At 38.7% G+C, this 20,981-nt stretch overlaps 1 long non-coding RNA gene across 1 annotated transcript in view; it reads left to right on the forward strand.

Moving 5' to 3' along the window:
* The first annotated feature begins 201 nt into the window (after nt 1-201).
* The window catches only part of LOC127572714 (uncharacterized), a 69,629-nt gene continuing 48,849 nt past the window's right edge, over nt 202-20,981 (forward strand). Inside the window, exons 1-3 of the long non-coding RNA XR_007956660.1 lie at nt 202-318; nt 9,111-9,179; nt 11,056-11,146. This is a non-coding gene — a long non-coding RNA (uncharacterized LOC127572714). The remainder of the gene's footprint in view (nt 319-9,110; nt 9,180-11,055; nt 11,147-20,981) is intronic.

Raw genomic sequence — 20,981 nt, forward strand, 5'->3', positions numbered from 1 at the left:
TGGGTGTGGGGTTGAAGGGGGGGGGGGGGTAGGGCAGTGACTGTGGCACAAGTAGGAAACCCAAAGATATGGATTGCCTTCAAATCCAATTAGAATCTGTTCTCAAATTTTGCAAAATATTTCCCGGCTGGCGAGTTTGTCATATTAGCTGTTTATCAGGAGGAACAATTCCCACCCTGTTCCTAATTCATCCATCCTTCTAGATTCAAACTCTACCCCAAGTCTCTGGATGGTATTGCTAAGGAAAATCACGTAGATGGCAAAGAGAAAGAAGTAAAAGATAACCCTTTGGAAACTCCAGAAGTGAAGGGACAATAGGTAAGAAATGAAAATTTTGATAGAAGTGCGATGACTAGGATTAAATAGTTAAAAAATGGGTGAAGTTAGGGTGATTGCAAGTAAGATAAGATTTCTTTATTAGTCACATGTACATCCAAACACACAGTGAAATGCATCTTTTGCGTAGAGTGTTCTGGGGGCAGCCCGCAAGTGTTGCCACGCTTCCGGCGCCAACATAGCATGCCCACAACTTCCTCACCTGTATGTTTTTTTTGGAAAGTGGGAGGAAACCGGAGCACCCGGAGGAAACCCACACAGACACGGGGAGAACGTACAAACTCCTTACAGACAGCGGCGGGAATTGAACCCGGGTTGCTGGAGCTGTAAAGCGTTATGCTAACCGCTACACTACCGTGCCTGCCCTACGTGGACAATGGCTGAGAGCCTTCTACATGGGAATGCATTGAGCTTACAACACAAGCTACTTGTCCGAACCAATCTATTGTCAACCTTTACCTTGCAGAGAAGTAAATACCGCTAATCACATGTTACGTGCCCTGTTCACATTTACTGTTATCTTGTTCTTCATTCAAATCGAATTTGAATGTTTACAGTTTCTATATCAACCACCACTCACCCCAGAAATAAAATCTGTTGCCTTACAACTTTTTGTATAAAGAGGCTTCTGCTACCCTCTTCTAATTATCTTGCATTTAATTTTGTTATTACATACAAGTGGGAATTAGAAGAAACAGTCTAGGGAAAGGTGGGGGCTGGGCAAGAAAATATTCTTGTTATACTGAGATGATTTAAAAAAAAATTCTAATATATTGTTATAATCCTAACTGTTTTAACTTGCTTTCTCAAAAGTTTCTTCATTTCCTTGTTCTTGTCAGTCTTGACTATTCCTTTGCCCTCCTACCTAGCCTTTGATTTTCCACTTTCCTAAACCTGACCCCATCAAAAACTCTGCTGACTGCGTCCTAATTTGTACCAAGTCTATCGCCCTTGAATTTTTTGACCTACATTGGCTCGCAGTATAGTTCTGCTTCAATTCTAAAGCTCTCATCCTGATTTTCAAACCCCTGCAGCCTCTCACCCATCCTTACATTGCTCTGAGATCTTTGTGATCCTCCAGTTCTGGCCACTTCCCCTTTCCTACTTCTCATCACTCTACCATTGCTGGCAATGCCTTCAAGTGCCTTGGCTCTATGCTCTGAAACGTCCATCTCGTCACATCTCTGGCTTTCTCTTCTCCATTAAGATGCCTTTTCAAATCTGTTCCTGTTTGTTTCTGGTCAATCATTTTGCAACAACTACTTGAATTAATTTCATGCAGGAATGTAATAAAACGTTTCAAGGTGTTCAAGTGCCGGCCGTGATTGAGTAATTGGAAGTGTGTGTAAACTGTGAAATCTAGATAGCAAGTGTTGTGATAGTGGTAATTGTGCAAGAATGTGGTGAGGCAAATGTATACCAGGGCAGAGTAATGATTGTTGAGGTTACTGTCAGATGAATGATAGAGATATATACCATGGGGCAATGTGTGATTGCAGTGATGCATTTGTTGGGAGATGAGAATTGCTGATGCATTTATTGATGTTGACTGCATGTGCAAAGGCATTAAACTTTTTTTCTGGCACTGTACCTTACCCCTGGGAACACTTTAGAATCAATCTTGATAGCTTCCTGAATGCCTGAGCATGGAGTATCTTACTCGTCCTCTCCACCCCTCTGACCAGCCTAATCAAGAATGGCATCAGCAAATCAGGTTGGCTGCTCTTGTTGTAAGTCTGATGTGGCTTGAGGCAAGCTTCCCAAACTTTCAGTGGCTCGAGATAAAAAAAACCTCTTCTTTAATGAATTGCTGGAATGACTTCAATCAATGGAGTTAGATTCAGCTAATGGTTGGCATTCTGCAAATTATACCAAATAAACTTAAGCGAATTCACTAAATAGTGCGGTTGGCATTGGTTGAATGCTGCAATGATGAGACCAAGGTGCATGCACGAATTTCAGGTGCAATCTTAAATTGAACCTTACTGCCAAAATTAAAAGCTCTGCATTGCATGAATTGATGGATTTGACAAAGCATTAATTTTTGGTAATTACCCAAAACCCTACCTCAAAGAGATTTGTCAAAAATGATAGCTTACAAAAGGAGCAAATGCACTGAAAAATTTGAAAAGAAACAAGACTGCATTTTACTTCTGGCTAGGTATGAGAATGAGAAATGTATTGATATCCCCAGGCCGTTATTTTTGGGATGAAGTCGCTCAATAATCCACTCAATAATCAATTAGCTAGCAACTTGCATTTACAAAGCACCACTAATATATTGAACCATTCCAATGAGGTCAACCAGCACATTATCAAACAAAAACCTAACCAAATGTGACACCAACCTACTTGTATCATGGCAGATGAGCCTGGTCTTGGTAATAGCTGCAGGTTTTAAGGGACATTGCGAGGAGGATGAGAGATGTGGAAAGCAGGAAAGGTTTAGGAAGGGAATTCCAGACACTAGGGCCAGGCCAATAGAAAGGATCAAAGTCAAAGTGAATTATTGTCATATGCACAAGTACATGTGTGCATAGGTGCAATGATAAACTTACTTGCAGCAACATCACAAGCACACAGCATCAGATAAGCAGCATTCACAAGAAAAACTTTAACTAAACATAAATTATACGCAACTTTTACAAGAAAGGACACAATTAGAACAAAAAAAAGTCCATGTTGGTGCAAAGTGATCAAAGTGGTCATAGTGTTGCTAAACTACAGTGATTAGGATTTTGTCACTTGGTTCAAGAACTGAATGCTTGAAGGGAAGGGATGGGATGGATAAGGAACTTAAACTTGAAGAATTCTTGGAATACCATTAGCTCTGTTCCTCTTCCCAGTGATGCGGCCCGACCTGCTGAGAATTTTCAGCATTTTCTGTTTTTATTTTAGACTTCCAGGATCTGCAGTTTTTTGTTTGACTTTCACTTCAATGAACAAGACCTGGAACAGACTGAATAATGTTGTAGAGTTTTGGATAAGCATAAATTTTCACAGCATAACAGGTGGAATGCTTTGGATATTCAAGTGTATTATGGAGAGTCAGGAGAGGGTGAGTTAGGTTTGTGGTGGATAAGAGAACTACTCATGGATAATCTTTGAATGATGATCAGTTTTAGCAATGTAAGCAGGATCCAAATCTGATCATGAATGGTTAAGCTAATTTTCTGGAAAAAATGTTCAAACATATGTCTGTTAGGCTTAAGAGAATGGAGATTAGGGTGTACTGTGCCAAGATAAGAGAAGGTGATGGCCTTAAAGGGGACAAGGAAATCAAATGTATCGAAGGGAATGTGAGTTAAAAGTGGCTGTAAAAAATGTCATGGTGAATACTGGGCCAGAAACTAGACACTTAGAAATTTGAAGGTGCAGTGGTAAGAGATATGACAGAAAATTTATTTGAGAGGTAGATGCAGAAACATGTTGGGTTTGGAGGAGGAAGGTGAATATGATGGAAGAATGAAATAAGAAGAGAATAACTGAGTGCTTGGTCAATGATTGTCATGATTGGAGTTGCAAGACCAGATGCAATGGTATGATAGAGGGTGTGACCATGAATAGTAGCGGAAGGGTTTATCTGTGAGGGGAGATTCAAGGATAAAGGGAGGATGGTGAGCATGTAAGCAACAATGGACCATTGCTAAATCAGTATTATAATAATTTTATAGGTTCATTTTCTTAATTTTGTAATACTAAAAACAATATAATTTTATATTTTGAAATATAATGTAATATTAAAATCAATATTATAATAATTTTATAGACTAATTTTCTTAGTAAGAAAATCTTTTCTAAACCAACCAACTCTTCAAAAATAGTTTGCATTGGAGAGAGAATTTAGGCAGTGAAAACATTCACCATCAATGTGCTCAATCACATCTTTGCCAATTTGGGGATACCAAACTGTTCCTTCAGGATCTGGGAGGTCGAGTAACAAAAAGTCAAAAAGAAACTTTGCATCAATTATTTCTCTTTCTATAGCCATTTGTACAGCAGGCATGATTAATCTAAATGATATTGTTTGTTTTGAGAAGAGGAATATTGATCAATGATTTGCAGGCTGTCTCTGATACTGTTAAATGGTCCTTATGACTGAGCAAGAATTTCATTGAATTTTCATTTTGAGCGAACTTACACAACATGTTGTACAAGATCGGTTTTCATACATTGCTTTTTTTGGTCAGCACATAACTGCTGAATTAATAAACCCTAGGTCTAATTTTGTGCAATGGCTTTGGTCAATTGTGCAATAAGATTATCAATCAGATGCATATAAATTACGACAGTTCCTGGAAAATATGGTAAGATTGAATATTTGAATATTTAACTTGTGCCAACGTCATTTGAGAATTTCACTTGGGAGGCCATTCTTTAAATGCCAGGAGCATGGAAAATCTTTTACAACACAGGAAATGGTTAGACAACAAATTTCACGACATACAAGTTGGTGACGATAAAAACTGATTCTGATCCTGATTCTTTCAGCCCATTGCGTCCGTGCTGGTCAACAACAGCTGACTTTCATGTTCCAGCATTAGCCCTGTAAGTTCTGCAGGTTACGGTTCTTCAAGTGCACATCCAAATGTTGTTTTAAATGTGTTGAAGGTTCCTCCTTCTACCACTCTTTCAGGCAGCGAGTTTCAGAGCCCTCTGGGTGGAAAAGGTTTCCTTATCGACCTTCCAAATCCTTTTACTTATTACCTTTGAAGTATGCCTCCTGGTTTTTGACCACACTCTGATAAGGAGTACAGCTCCTTCGAATTTATTTTTTCACAGACTCATAATTTTATGCATCCCAACTATCTCCCCACTTCACAGAGTCATAAAGTTGTACCACACAGCAATAGGCCCTTCAGCCCATCACACCAATGCCGACCTATTTGTCTTTCTACGCAAATCCTGCATTAGGACATATCCTCCTATTCCTATTTAAGTGTCCATCTAAATGCCTCTTAAATACAGTAATTTTACCTGATTCCACCACATCCTATCGCAGTGTGTTCCAGACATCAACCTCTTCCTGTGTGTAAAAAAATAATTTGCCCTTAGACCTCCTTTAAAATCCCTACCTCTAACCTTAAAAGATGCCCTCTTGTTTTAGCTACCCCTATCTTGAGAAGAAGAATTTGACTATCTTCCCTACCTATGCCTATCATTATATCAGGTCACCTCACAGCTTCCTTCACTCCAAGGAAGACAAGCTCAGCCTATCCAATCTCTCCCCATAACTAAAGTCCGGCAGTCCAGACGACTTCCCAGTGAATGTCCTCTGGTACTTTCTCCATTGCTGTCACATCCTTCCCATAGTGTGGTGACCTGACTGCATGCAATATTCCAAGTGTGGCCTAACCAGTGTTTGATAAAGTTGCAACATAACACCCCAAGTCTTATATTCTGCATCCCCATCTATGAAGGTAAGCATACCATATGCCTTGTTCAACATCCTATCCAACTATGTTGCCACTTTCAGGGAACTCTGAATTTCGACCCCAAGGTGTCTCTGTTCATCAACATTCCTTAGCACCCTACCATTTACTGTATGTGTCCTACCTCAATTCAACTTTGCAAAATGCGTCAGCTTATTCTTGACAGATTAGATTCCATTTGTCAATGCTCTGCCCGACTTTCCATCTGGTCCACATCTTGGTGTAGCCTTAGACAACCTTTGTCACTGCCCACAACACCGTGTCATCGACAAACTTACTAATCAAACCTTCTGCATTCACATCCAAGTCGTTAATACATATTACAAACAGCGAAGTTCCCAGCAGTGATCCCTGTGGTACACCACTAGTCACAGACTTCCAATCAGACAAACATCCTTCCACCACTACCCTCTGTCTCCTATCACTAAGCCAATTTTGGATCCAATTAGCCAGATTGCTTTGGATCCCATGTGTCTTAACCTTCTGGACCATCCTACCATGTGGGATCTTGTCAAATGCCTTACTAAAGTCCACATAGACAACATCTACTGCCCTGCCTTCATCAATCTCCTTGGTTACCTTCTCAAAAAATTCAACCAAATTAGATATTCCTCTCACAAATCCATGCTGACTATTCCTAATCAGTCCCTGCCTTTCCAGATAAACATAAATCCTGCCCCTTAGAATTTTCATATATAATTTCCCATCTAATGATCTAAGGCTCACTGGTTACTTCTGTTCCAAATCAAACAACACAGTCTTTCCAATCTTTCCACACAGCTAAAATTTTCCATACTTGGCAACATGCTCATAAATCTCCTCCGTATCTTTTTAGGCAATCATATCTATTTTGTAATGTGGTGACTAGACCTGTATGGAGTATTCAAGTTACAGCCTAACTCAGATTCTGTAGTATAGTGTTATATGCTAATGTTATCTAGAATAAACTTCCTGCTGTTATAGTTTATGTCTAATGGAGTAATGGACAACTCAATTATGGAGAACATCACAGTCAAGACTAATACTTCCCAAAGTCCACACATTCAAAATTCTGAATAGCAATTACTCAGAGCAATTTGAAGCAAAAACCATGGTTGTGTCTTTATATTCCTTAACTGATGGGCACAGATTGTTTGCAATGGCCCCTACTTCTGTTTCAGCTCAGGTCAGTTAGTGCAGCACAGATCAGTGAATGAACTGGGACTACTCTGAATGTATTGCTCGGTATCGCTCTGAGATAGCGGTCGTATCCTATAAACCATCTGGATACAAAGGGAGCATTTTAACTAAAACAAATGCTGCTGTAATGACTTATGCTACAGCTGCATCTAATCACAGTGGAGTATTTGATGCTCTTCTACTTATGATTTTAGATGTGGCTGTTAATAGGCTTTCTGAAGTTGACAGAGAATGAGCTTATATGTGTGTTAGAAGATAAAGCAAATGCTACAGATAGTAAATATAATTTGCATATCCTGCATAGCCAATTTATCTCTGCAAGGTAACTAGATACATCTGTCATACTGAATAAAAAAATAATTTTGTTAAGTACACTGTTCAATATGTTACACTATATATCTGGATGCTTTTCAAATGGAAATCTTGCATAAAAATTTGAAGCAATAAACTGAAACTAGTCTACTACAAGCAATTTATTGTGTTTGATATAAAAAAGCAACCTCTCTAAAAAGCATGAACAGCGCCATGGACTGCTGGAAATAGATTGCTAAAAGTGCTGGAAACTACAACCGCATTTGCATACAAATAATCAAGTGACTCTCAGCAATCACGGTGCCATGTGAAAATTGAGGAAAGCCATTTGCTGGCACACATGAAGTGCCACCGCCATTTTGTGAGGGAAAGAAAACACAAAAGCAGCAGCGCTGCTGAGAGAATTATGAAGCTATTCAATGGGTTGCATGCACAATACTGCCGCTGTTTACATCTTAGGCTTATGCACACAAAACTATTTCTCACATACTCTACATATCTAATTAAGTCCCTGTGCGAGGTTCCCTGTGCAAGCCTCTGAACGGAATTGTCTTATGCTTTTGTTTAGGAAACTATTTCTTTAGCGATGCAAAGGAGATTGCATAAATTAAGATTTATGACTGTGTGGTTTAATATCAAATATAAAAATAGAATTACAATGCCTATTTGAAATGTTGCTTCCGTTGCCTGTTCAGCAATGAACAGGCTCTGTGGCATAGGAATGTGCCACATGCCATAGTTAAACACTAGATATATTTATATAATAATCCAAAAGCTCAATCTACCACACGCTTGAAAACCAGATTTAACCAACATCGAGCACATGGTTGCATTTTTTCACTGAAATCTTAAGTAACATCCACTTTTCTTGAAATAATTCTTTCCCACAAATGTTATCTGGTTTCCTTCCTTCTTAGTTTGCCCAGATATTTGACAACTCTTTACCAATGTCCTTAAACAATTTCCTACATTATTAAAAATTCCGAATACAGAGTCTTCAGCTTTCTCTCCCATGAGGTGCAGCTGTCACAGTACACCAGTGACATTATTATGTAAATTATTATGGAGCATTCTCTTTCATTGAATTAACCTTTTGCAGACTGAACTTGATTTGAAGCTGGAAGCAGGGTTGCATGCTTAGAATGATAAGTAGTAAACTTTTGTTCTTAGCATCAATGATTAATTTTTCGAACAGTGAAGATTTCTTGCAACATGACATAGATTATTAATTATAACCTATAATTTCACCAATAATAACTTTGTCACTATAAACATTTCTAAATGACTTAGTGTATCCACACAGGCTAAGTCACTTTTACACCTAATAATTGATCATACACTTAACAATAAATGTAAACTGGTACAAAAAAATGACATTTGAGTGTATATGTGTGATTATTTGCCACTTCCTCAGTAGCTTATGTTTGAAATTTCAATTAATAAGCTAATAAACTCATAAATGTGAATCGTTTCATTAAGCCTTTTCCCACTAAAACTTGATACATGTTTTTATTAATATCAATTACATTTTTTCTATTTGTGTGTTTGAATACTAATAAGAATTCTTAAGGAGATGGCAGCTTGACTGAGCTACTGGCATCTCTATTTTAATTGTCAGTATTGGTTAATAGAAAGTAGAAGATACTAAAATTATTTCATGATAAAGACAGATATTCAATAACTAACGAATGACAATGTGCCTTTTCTACAAGTGAGCTAAATTCTGCAGACATAATTCCCTATTATCTCTTGTCTTTATAGCACTGTGAATAGTAAAAAAAAGTCAATAATTTACATTTTATCTATGATGAGAATCTTTACTAGCTTATTGTATGCTTTGGTATTCCTCAGTAGATCATGTGACCATCTAGTCCCTCCAACATTGAGTGGCTTCTACCCACCCCTGCAAGATAATACAAGGTAAAATTCACAATAATACTGCAACCAAAATTACAATATGATATACTGAAAAGGGTTTATGCCTTGGAATTTAAATGTACCCACTGTGATCAGCTGGAATGGCACCAATAAATATTCCGGTTGTTAGCCCACTTTATAAAACTCCAGTTGCACACAAAGGGAGATGACAAGAGGGAGGGTCAGAATTTGGTGTGTATGGGAGATGGGATGACGACGTCATAGAGCTCTGGAGGTCACAGAATGAAGGTGATTAGCAAAAGAACCAAAAGTGGCATAAGGAAATACCATTTTATTCAGTGAATGGTTAGAACCTGAAAGCAGTGGGAGCAGATTGAATTGAGGCAAATTCATTCATAGTGTTCAAAAGGGAACTGGATATGTACCTGAAAGGAGAAAAAATTATAATTGCAAGGTTATGGGGAGAGGGCATGGGAGTGGGAATAGATGGACTGCTGTTGCAAAGAAGCATATGGATGAATGGCCTTCTTCCATGGTGTAGCTCAACTGTGAATCAGCACGTGGTAGGTGGCTCATTGGGAAGTGGGTGTTGCATTAATACATTGCTTGTTGGGCAAATGGGGTACACACTGCCACGCTGGAGGAAACAGATTGGCATATTACTTGGTGACAAGACATGTTGTATGGGGAGCAGGGTGGGGTGGGAACAGAGAGCTGGCGCATTGTATGGGGAATGGGAGAGATGGACGCTAGTGCATTGCTTTAGGGGGTGGGGGAGGCAGACGGTTGAGCAATCAAGAGGCTGGGGGTTGGGAGGCAGGCGATCAGAGCAGAAAGTTCATTCAATGTGTAGAGTCCAAGGATGTAGGTCAGTAATTTACTTGCGCAGCATCTTTGTGGAGATCACATTGTCCCAGGAGTGCTCAATGACAGGCGTCCTCAGGACAATGTGTTCCAGATTTCTCAAAAGGAGGAATGACATCATCCCATACAGTTTTGAGCTGGGAATCACATTGTGGATGTAACGGTGACTGTTACGAGGAAGTGCATGGCCAGACTTTCTGAGGAATACGATGCAACTCAGAAATGGTCTTTGCTGTGTTTCTGGGCACAAAAAATAATCAATGTTCAATTACGTAATGCTATGCAATTCAATTTTGGGGTGTTAGCATTTAGTTCTGTGACTCAGTGTAAAGGTTTTCTTAATAAATCAAAATGCTTTTCAAATCAAAATTTAGGCAGCCAGCTCTGGGAAATTGTGATGAATATTATGACGCTGAAAAAGCCCACACTTTACTCAAATAAAATTCCTTGGATAGGACAACAGCAGAAGCACAACAGTTGAATTTCCTGCTAATGGACTATGGATAAGAAAAAGATATTTATTTATTAGTCACATGTACATCGAAACACACAGTGAAATATGTCTTTTTGCATTACTGAGAGTCTTCTGGGGGCAGCCCACAAGTGTCGCCACGCTTCCGGCGCCAACATAAAATGCCCACAACTTCCTAACCTGTACGTCTTTGGAATGTGGGAGGAAACCGGAGCACCCGGAGGAAACCCACGCAGACACGGGGAGAACGTACAAACTCCTTACAGACAGCAGCCGGAATTGAACCCGGGTAACTGGCGCTGTAAAGTGTTACACTAACCGCTACACTACCATGCCTGCTGTACAATGAGATGTACAAGATAGGTGATCAATAACAGGTAGGAGGGGTCAGTAGAAGGCAAGAGGTCGTGTGTTGAAACCTCCACAAATATCTCCACACAGAGTTGACATTATTATGCTGATCCAAAGGACATCCATTAACAAGGTAATAAGGCCCAGGCCCTCAATGTAGACAGGCCGGTGGCACTTTTGTGAAGTTGTCCTCTAGCTGACAGTTAAAATGTACTCCATTGCCTCCTACAGACACTCAACATCTTATCTCACACCTGGAGTTTGGTTGCTTGGGCAAGAGGCCAGAGTGTTACCAGTCCCTATGTAAAGTAGCATCATAAACGTAAGTATTTTCAGGAGTGAGATATAATGGGAGGAAAATAACTTTCTTTGAGCTCCATTATCTATGCTGCAAATTATTCTCTTCTGTCTGCGAAAATTCTTGTGAAATTTATTTCTACATTCCTAAAAAAGGATGACAGTCAAATATCTATAGTATGGCATCAAGGGTCAATGTCAAATGTAAAACAAAATACATTTTAGCTGGTAATACAATATGAGACCTAATTAATAATAGTTTTTGAAAGTGCCCAAATTTTGATTATCTGATTTACATATACATTAATCTGTTTCCTCAAATAAAAACAAAAAATGTTAGAAACACTCAGCAGCGATCTTTGACCTCAAACATTAACTATGTTTCTTGATCCACAGATGTTGCCTGGGCTGCCAAGTGTTTCCAGCATTTTCTGTTTTTATTTCAGATTTCCACCATCTGCAATCTTTTTGAAGATCATTCCTTGCATTGCCACAAAGTGGTGAGGTGTGTCAAAGCATGATTTTCTCACATTTTCGGTTCTTGGTAAACAAAAACACTCAAAGGAAAAGACTCGAAGAAAAAGGCCTCATCTCAGGTCACACCCAGATACCTTCCAGTGACCAATCAGAAGATGGCTTTGTAGGAGGCCAGGTTTCCAGATAATGACAACTGTTCAGAAGGGAAAATATGCAAAGAGCTATAAATTAAAACAGCAAGTTAATGGGGAAGTTCACTGAGCTCCGGAGAACTTGTGGGAGGGAGTATTTTTTTTATTTCATTGAAGCTATTTGATAACAGTGGATTGTTAGAAGCATAAAAGCCTACAGCAAATTTGGAGGATGTGTTGTTACCTTTTGTATAATGCATTGTTTCCAGGTATGATGAATGTCACTGCAAATTCTACTTTGAATTTACCAGGCAAAGAAAAAGATGATCTGGAGTTTCTCCTTCTATAGAAAGTAATTCTCTGTAGATACAATAAGGTCACCTTGGGACTGGAATTGTGTGAATACATTCATTCTATGTAGTAGTGCTGCTTTCTCTAAGAATAACTTTCATGAGTTTTATTTTAGGTTTTCACCGAATTTTACTCCCGCTATTTGAATGAACGAATATGGCACGAGTTTGCATATTTATTGTTCATAAATAGCTGTAACTATTAACATAATTGTTAGCAACACAGAGCTACAAAGTACTATCAATAATAACATAAAGCAAACAAATATGGAGAATGTCCAAAAACATCTTACGGATGTCAAATAAACTGAGCAGAAATTAGGAGAATTAACTGTTAATAAACTGCATCTTGAAATTAAAATTAATTAAAATATTTTTTGATTAAATCGATGCAGTAAGTCGATATGTGGTGATCTCTTGTGATCATTGTAATTCATTTATTCTTATACCAAAGCTTTCTCCTATGGCTGGGGAACTTTCTATCTGTAAGGGTCTTCTCTTAAGAACATCTGTGGGAGATACAGCAAGAGATGTTGACAGAAGAGGGGACAGGTAGTGAGGTCAACACCCAGCAAACAGATAAAATTACAGTGTCTTGACAGCATTCAGAAGTTAATGTATAAATTTTATATTGTGTGCATTATATTACTCGTCATCAATTCTGTCACAATCTATGTAATAATCTAAATTTATATTTTTCAAAAGAAATGACTCACATTTAAAAAAATGTTTCTGGTTTGACTCCTGAATCTATGCCAAGAGAAGAATTTTCCAAACTGAGTTAATCTCTAAATGAACAGACCACAATTGTATGATTCTCCCCATGCAAACTGACCCTGTTTCTGAGGCGTTTCATAGAACACAAGCAAGTAGCAGCCATTGTATCCGATTCAGAAGTAGGACAGCAGAAGCTAGAACCAAAAGCAGCTTTGTGTTTAGAAATCAATGTAACTTAGACATAGATTCTTTCCAATTATATTTTAATTGTATACATAGATTATTTCTAATTTTGATGGCGAAACAAAGATAATCTATTCCCATTCGTGGATGATTCAAGGGCCATTGGGACAGATTTAAAATTTTGGCCAAAAGGTTATTTTTAAGAATTCTTTTTAAGTAGTTATGATTTGGAATTCCCTTCTTGTTGTAATGATGGGAACAGAATCCATAAGGGATTTTAAAAGGGAATTGGAGAGGAATTTGAAAAAGTTATGGGGTGAGAGCAGGGGCCTAAGACTGACGAGATTGCTTTACTAGGAGCTGGCAGGGACTCGGTGGACTGAATGGCCTTGTTCTGCCCGTTAACTATTTTATTTGTTAACATTAAAAATGTTTAGTACAAAATCACAGTGTTTTTTTAAAGTTCTCCACAGGACAGATAAAAACCTTATAAAATGACTTTGATTAAATAATACCCTTTTAAATCAAATTTGACTAGTCATCCACTTTGTGCTGCTAGAGAAATTCTGTAATTCTGAGACTTAACTTCAGTATTGGCTTTGGTATCAACTTTAAACAAGAATAACGTATTACTTCTTGATTTTATCCTGCATTAACATAATTTACCCAGTTACAGCAGAGATGCAGTATTATTTAATAAATGCAAGATTACTAATTTAAACAGGTAGTGTTACACAGATTTGGTCATTTCCCAACCAAATTTTGCTATACCACCCAAGCATATTCTGGCATCCCCTTTTAATTAACTTCTGACTGCAGGATATAATCACTGCAGAGTTGGAGCTTCACTAAGACAGATTAATTTATTCAATTGAAAACTCTCAAAAAGATTTTATCAACCACTTTTTAAATTAATCAACTCAAACGTGCCCTCCTATGCCTGGTAAAGAAAGTTTTAACTGAACGTTGCAATCTTGGAAGGTCTCCAATCAGTTTTTGCCCCAGATTTCAACTAGTCAGCAGATGTTCTGAGCATCCTTGATATATAGAGGGAAACAAATCAGCCAAGGTCCCTGATTCTCATTGCAGTCCTGAAAAAAATTGGGTTCAGCCTACCCAATATTACCTAGAATAAAACATGATGTGATTGCTTTGATCAGTCCTTGAACTCCATCCTTAGTTGCTACCTTCAGGAGACGGGTGGAAATCAGAGTACTACAGGAAAATCTGAAAAAAATGTATTATTAAAGACATAGCTTAAGGATCCCCTTGAAGCTTCATATGTTTATGATTTAAATTGAAAACCAATGATAAGAGTATATATGCTTTTAATGCATGATCTCAAAATGGATTTTGACTTACATATTGATGGTAATAGTGCAAGCAGGTATCCTTGACAGTAATCTAACATGTCAAACAAAATACAAGTTTGTTTGGTAGCCAATAATCTATCCATTCAAGTCATTGCTAACAGATGAAATTTAGCTAGGATAATCATCTGGGCATGGTAGTATGATGGTTAAGTTATTAGACTTGCAGCCAGAATGAGTAATCCTGGATTATTAACTCAGAGACATGAGTTTGAATCCTTCCTTGGCAGTTTGGAAATTTACATTGTAACAATTAAATAAACTTGGAATTTAAAAAGAATTGAAAAGAATGACACCATGTGCTCATCCTCCCTCATCTGGATCCACCTGTCACCTGCCAGCTCTTGCTCCGCCCCTTCACCTCACCTTCTTGGACCGGCTATCTCCCCTCTTTCTTTCCAGCCCTGATGAAGAGTCTCGACCCGAAACATAGAATGTCCATTTCCCTCCTTAGATGCTGCCTGACCCGCTGAATTCCTCTAGCTTTTTGTGTGTTGCTCCAGATTTCCAGCATCTGCAGTCTCCCCTGTGTCTCCACTTAAAATGAATAACTGGTCTGTTAGATTTAAAAGACTGTTAGATACGCACATGGATGCAAGGAAAATGGAGGGCTATGGGCTGTATAGGAGGGAAGGATTAGATTGTTCATAGAGTAGGTTTATATAGGTCGGCACAACATTGTGGGCTGAAGGGCCTGTACTGTGCTGTATTGATCTATGTTCAATGTTCTATGTTCTTGTCATTACTGCATTCTTGTAAAACCCCATTTTGTTTACGAATGTCCAATACTATATCTATCGGCCTTATCTGGTCTGGCCCACACCAATTCTAGACCTAACTTTTAACTGCCTCCTCAGTCCAGGGACAATGACAGAAGAATGATAAATGCTAGCATTGCCTGTGATGTTCACATGCTCCGACTGAGTAAATATATAATTAGAAAGCTCCAATTTTATGATAGATTGCTCAGATATATATTGTTCACTTTCATGAAATATCGATTGAACTTCTTGATTTATTAATTTTGTTGATCATGGATTTTAAAATACCACAATAAATTCCATTTGAAAATATATTTATTAATTTTTAAGAATTTATTTTATGTTCAGCAAGCTATAGAACTTTAATTATTCAGACATGACTATTTAATACGAGATTTACAAATGCTCCCCAAATAATCCTAATTTGAACCTATGCATATTGTGCAAACATTTACAGTGTGTGAGGCATTGGTTCAAATATTGTGCCTGGGGTCAGGGCGCCTCTTGCCATGCATTGTTTCACTTGGCAGTGGAATGATACCTCCAGCCTCTTTGAGGTAAGGTGACGTCAATCCATCCATGCAGATTTTAATTTTAGTGGGTGAGTTCTTGTTCCAAACGAAGTTTCTGGGATCTTGTACTGATGGAACCTGGGGTTTATTTCTTTCCATTGATAATTTAAGAATAGTACGTGTTCACATGCAAGATTTTTCTTCAGGCAGATGGTTGTGAACTTAGTAAATTGGTTCTCGAGCTGCTCATACTGTCTCATTACAATCAACCTTGTCCATTCTAAAGGCCCCCAAAAATAGGAGGATGTCTAGTTATTGGAAAATCAGTACAATGAAGAGAGAAGCACAGAAACTTCTGACTGAGTACAGTAATATTCATCTCTGGTGGAATTCTTGCAGCGCTGAATTTGTCAGTGCTTGTACTGTTACTTCTACTTGGACAGAATTGCGTTGAATCAGCAATATTAATTGAGATATTTTGCTTTTTATTTCTTGCTCGACTAATCAACATATAAAACAAAATTGGTGACTTTTAAATGGAATAATTACATTTCTGCCAACAACAAATCCATAATCCTTTTTTTCTGGACTATGAGTTGCTGACATACTTTTTTCTACTATTTCTCCAATTAAAAATGATTTCTAATTGTCTTGAAATCTTACAAAAAATCAAGGTCAATTATTGCCGATATTAGAATATAATAGAACACAAAAATACAGAATTTATTTTTTAGGATGTTGCTACAAACAGGCCTCTTTAGTTTTCTAGACTGTAGATGGATGTTGAAATTTATTTAACTGTTTACAGTATTTGTTCTGTTTCACTTTAGAGTCATTTCCATTTTCCCCTGGGATTCATGCTAACATAAACACAAATAAGACAAAACCCAGAGCCATCGGTATCCCTGCAATTTCACCAAATTGGAGGACAAGGTTTAATGGGATGAGAACAGATCTGGCTTGGGTAAATTGGTATCAAACCTTAGCAGGAAAGGCTATAATTGAACAGTGGAAGCCCTTAAGGTGAATGTGTTTCAACGACAGTGTAGGTACAATTCCATGAGTGGGAAGGGTGAGATAATTACAGCCAGTGCTCCATGGATACAGCCCCCTCCAAAAAAAAACATAGTAAACTAGAATAGAAGGAAAAGCATATGACAGATAGCAGGTTGTTAACAGAAGTGTAAAGCTGGCTGATTACAGAAAGTTCAGAAGGGAATTATATATGAAAATAAGAGATGCAAAGGAAGTGTATGAGAAAAGACAGATAGCAAACATATAAGGGAATGCAAAAATATTTTGCAGGCATGTGCCAAGGAAGGGTTATAAGAAGAGAGGTGATCAGAGACCAATATAGAAAACAAAGCATGGGTGAGGTGATAAGTGAATACTTTCTTTACCAAGGAAAAAAATGCTACTGGAATCTCAACAAAAGAAATGGAGCAACATGCACACTGGCTTCTGCCCTCTTTCTTTCCAGTCCAGATGAAGGGTCTCAGCTCAAAATGTTGACCGTTCATTTCCCTCCATAGATGCTGCCTGACCTGCTGAGTTCCACCAGCATTTTGTGTGCTGCTCCATGTTTCCACCATCTGTGGTCTCTCTTGTGTCTACGAAAGAAATGGAATTGAGATGCTGCGATGGCTAAAAATCGATTAAGAGGAGATACTAAAGAGTCTAGCTTCCCCTAAAGTAAATAATTTACCCAATCCTGATGGGATGTACCTTACAGTGTTGAGGAAAGGAAGGTAGGAAAATACTAAGGCCCTGGCCATAATCTTTCAGGTATCTATAGATTCAGGGGTGTTGCCTGAGGACTGGAAAACTGCAAATGTTCCAGTCTTCAACAAAGGGTGTGGGGGTAAACTACAGATCAGTCTGTTCAACCTTGGTGGTAGAAATGTTCTAGAATTAATAATTAGGGACAGAGTTAGCAGTCACTTGGAGACAGGTGAAGTGTGACTAGAGAGAGCCAGCTTAGATTTGTTACAGAAAAATCTTGTCTTATTGATTAGATAGAGTAACAAAGTGGGTCAATGAGGAAAATGCAGTTGATGTGGTATATATGTGGATAAAGTATCATGTAATAGACTTATCATCAACGTTGAAGGGTATAAAATAAAAGTGGCAGCATGGAGAGAATATTCCCTAAGTAACTGGGAACACAAACCAGTAGTGAAAAGTTTTAATTGGGACTGGAAGCTAACTGGAAGAATACATTGGAGCGATTCACTGGGATCGCTGCTTGTTTTAATATATTTTTAGTGAGCCGGATATGTGCACAGGGCACAATATCCAAATTTGTAGATAACACAAAAGTTGGAGGTGTAGTGAACTGTGAAGCAGACAGTAATAGACTTCAAGGAAATGGAGAGAGGCTAGTGGAAAGGTTGGACAGTTGGCAAATGTTTAATGATGGGAAATGAAAAGTGTTATGTTTTGGTAGGAATAAATAAGAAAAGACAATATAAACTCAAGGTCACCATTCTGAAATATGTACGAGAAGAGAGAGATATGGGACATGGTTTTCTCAAAGTGCAGGGCCAAAGGCTAGGTGGTTTTCCTTGGATCAGAGGAGGTTGAAGGGTAAATTATGAGGTATACATTACCATGAGGCCCTAGGAAGAGTGAATGGGAAGGATTAGTTGGTAGAAAGTTTAGAAGGGAAATGAGGAAAAATGGTTTCATTCAGGGGGCACTGGAACTCATTACCTGAAAGGTTGGTCGAGTCAGCAACCCTCATTGCATTTGAACTGTACGTAGGTGCGTACATGAAGAGCTGTGACATGCAGGGCCACTGATCTAGTGCTGGAAGATGCCATTAGGATGGATAGTTCTTCTTTTAATGGGCACAGACACAATGGGCTGAATGGCCTACTCCTGTGTGGTAATTTTCCTATGATTTTATATCCTCCTGAGATCAAAAGCATCCCTCCTTCCTGTCAGTCTCAGGGCCAATTCTTATATCATCTGCAGACTCCTTGGTCATGCCCCTCAGTTTTAAACCCAAATCATTAAGAAGCATGGGATCAAAAACTGAGCCTTGAGGAATGCCACCAATAACAGCCTTTCAGTCCAATAATTTCCCATTGCTAAATTTAAAATAACTCGCTTATAGTTACTCAATTTACACCTTCTGCCCTTTTTAAACAATAGTAGAACATTAGCAGCCTTGCAGTCCTTTGACGTGAATGCCATAGACAGGGATGATTGAAAAATGATGGTCAAGGTAACTTCCCCTGCTTTTTTTGATTGGTCTGAAATACATTTCACTTCGGCCTTGTGAATTATCCACTTTCAATCCTCTTAAAAGTTTCAGTAGTTAACTTTTATTATCTGATCGTACATTTCACACACTTCTTCCTTAGCTGCACTATAGGCATTATCTCCTGCTTCCATGTAAGCAGTTGCAAGGCATTCATTAAGAACCCCATCCAGGTTCACCTCCTTCCCTGATAGGTTATCATTTTGTTCCATTATAGACCCTACTCTTTAGTTTTTTTTTGCTCTTATGTAATTCTTGAACATCCTTCAATTTTCTCTGATGGTATTTGTTAGTACCTTTTCATGTTCTCTCTTTTTGTTTCATAGATGCTCTTTAAATCTTACCGCTGCACTTTCTATATTCTTTGATGTCCTTAATTGTATCAAGCTCTCCATATCTGATATGAAACTTCCCTTATTTACCTTAAATGATCCTCTGTTGGTCTTAACAACAGCTGAGCATGGAATTTAATATTCTTCCCTTTTTCTTAGGAATATTTGAATATTCCCTAAGATTCAGAAGTGCTGAATAAGTGATGTTTTTATTCCTTCGTAACAAATGATATTAAGAGGATCATCATGAAACATTTATCCTGAACCTTTTGACTGTCTCCCTTTGCTTGAGTAGCTGGTTCCAATCCATTCTGCTCAATCTCCCCCAGTCTAGTAAAATTGGTCGTGCTATGTATGGACTCTGTCTACGCTTCTCGCTGCCTTGGTGAAGCAGCCAGCATAATCATAGATCCTACCCATCCTGGACATTCTCTCTCCTCCCCTCTCCCACCGGTCAGGAGATACAAAATCCTGAAAGCACGTACCACCACGGTCAAGGATAGCTTCAATCCTGCTGTTACAAGACTATTGAATGGTCCCCTACTACGATAATATGGACTCTTGACCTCACAATCTACCTCATTATGATCCTGCACCTTATTGTCTACCTGCACTGCACTGCACTCTGTAGTTGCTACCCTTTATTCTGCATTCTGCTATTGTTTTACTACCTCAATGCACTGTGCAATGAATTGATCTGTATGAACGGTATGCAAAACCTCAATACATGTGATAATAATAAGCCAATTCCAATTCCAATTCCAACTACCTATGACATTCAATGGCATCACCAAATCAACATCAAAATCCATTGACCGGAAACTCAACTAGATTAGTCACGTAATTATGATGGCTGCAATAACCAGTTAGAGACTGGGAATCCTTTATCAAGTGAGTCACCTCCCGACACCCCAAAGCCTTTCTGCCATTTACAAAGCACAAATCAAGATTGCAATGGAATAATCTGCATTGAACAACTCTCAAGAAGCTGGACACCCTCCAGGAGAAAGGAGCCTGTTAGACTGGCACCGCATTAACCACCCTATACATCCATTCCCCACACCACTAGTGCACAGAGGCTGCAGTGTGTACCATCCACAAAATGCATAACATTTACACATACAGACAACTCTGACAACAACTCCCTCCCCTATGGCCTCCAAGAAGGGCAAGGGCAGCAGATACATGGGTGTACCACCACATGCAGTTTCCCCTCTAAGTCGCACACCATCCTGACGTGGAAATATGTCACCAGTCCTTCATCCTCACTGGGTCCAAATCCTCAAATTGCCTACTGAGCAACATTGCCACAGTGACTTCGCTAGAAGAACTGCAGTAGCTCAAGGCAGCAACTCACCACTACTTCCTCAAGGGCAATGAGGGATGGGCAATAAATGCTGCCCTTGCTGGCAACACCCAGATCCCAAAAGTGAATGTCAAGAAATGGTCATGTGTTTAATTGCCCTCCCTCTTTTCAGTTCTACTGAAATCACTGAGAACCTAGCTACAGCTGGTCACCAAAGTTGAATTTCTATCCCCAAGATGCTTGAAGATTTGTAGAACTCACCCTTGAATCAGATACAAGCCTTCGTCCAGAGACTTCAGCACATTATATGTGCAGGCTTCTCAACACTGCCCTATCAGATGGACATTTATGTGGAAGACCCTGATTAACCTGCTTCCCTCAACTAAACCAATAAGAACACATTATTTGGTCATTTACCTCATATTTGTCTATGGGACCCATTTGTACAAAAATTGG

Source organism: Pristis pectinata, chromosome 7 (assembly GCF_009764475.1).
Source record: "Pristis pectinata isolate sPriPec2 chromosome 7, sPriPec2.1.pri, whole genome shotgun sequence".
NCBI lineage: Eukaryota > Metazoa > Chordata > Chondrichthyes > Rhinopristiformes > Pristidae > Pristis > Pristis pectinata.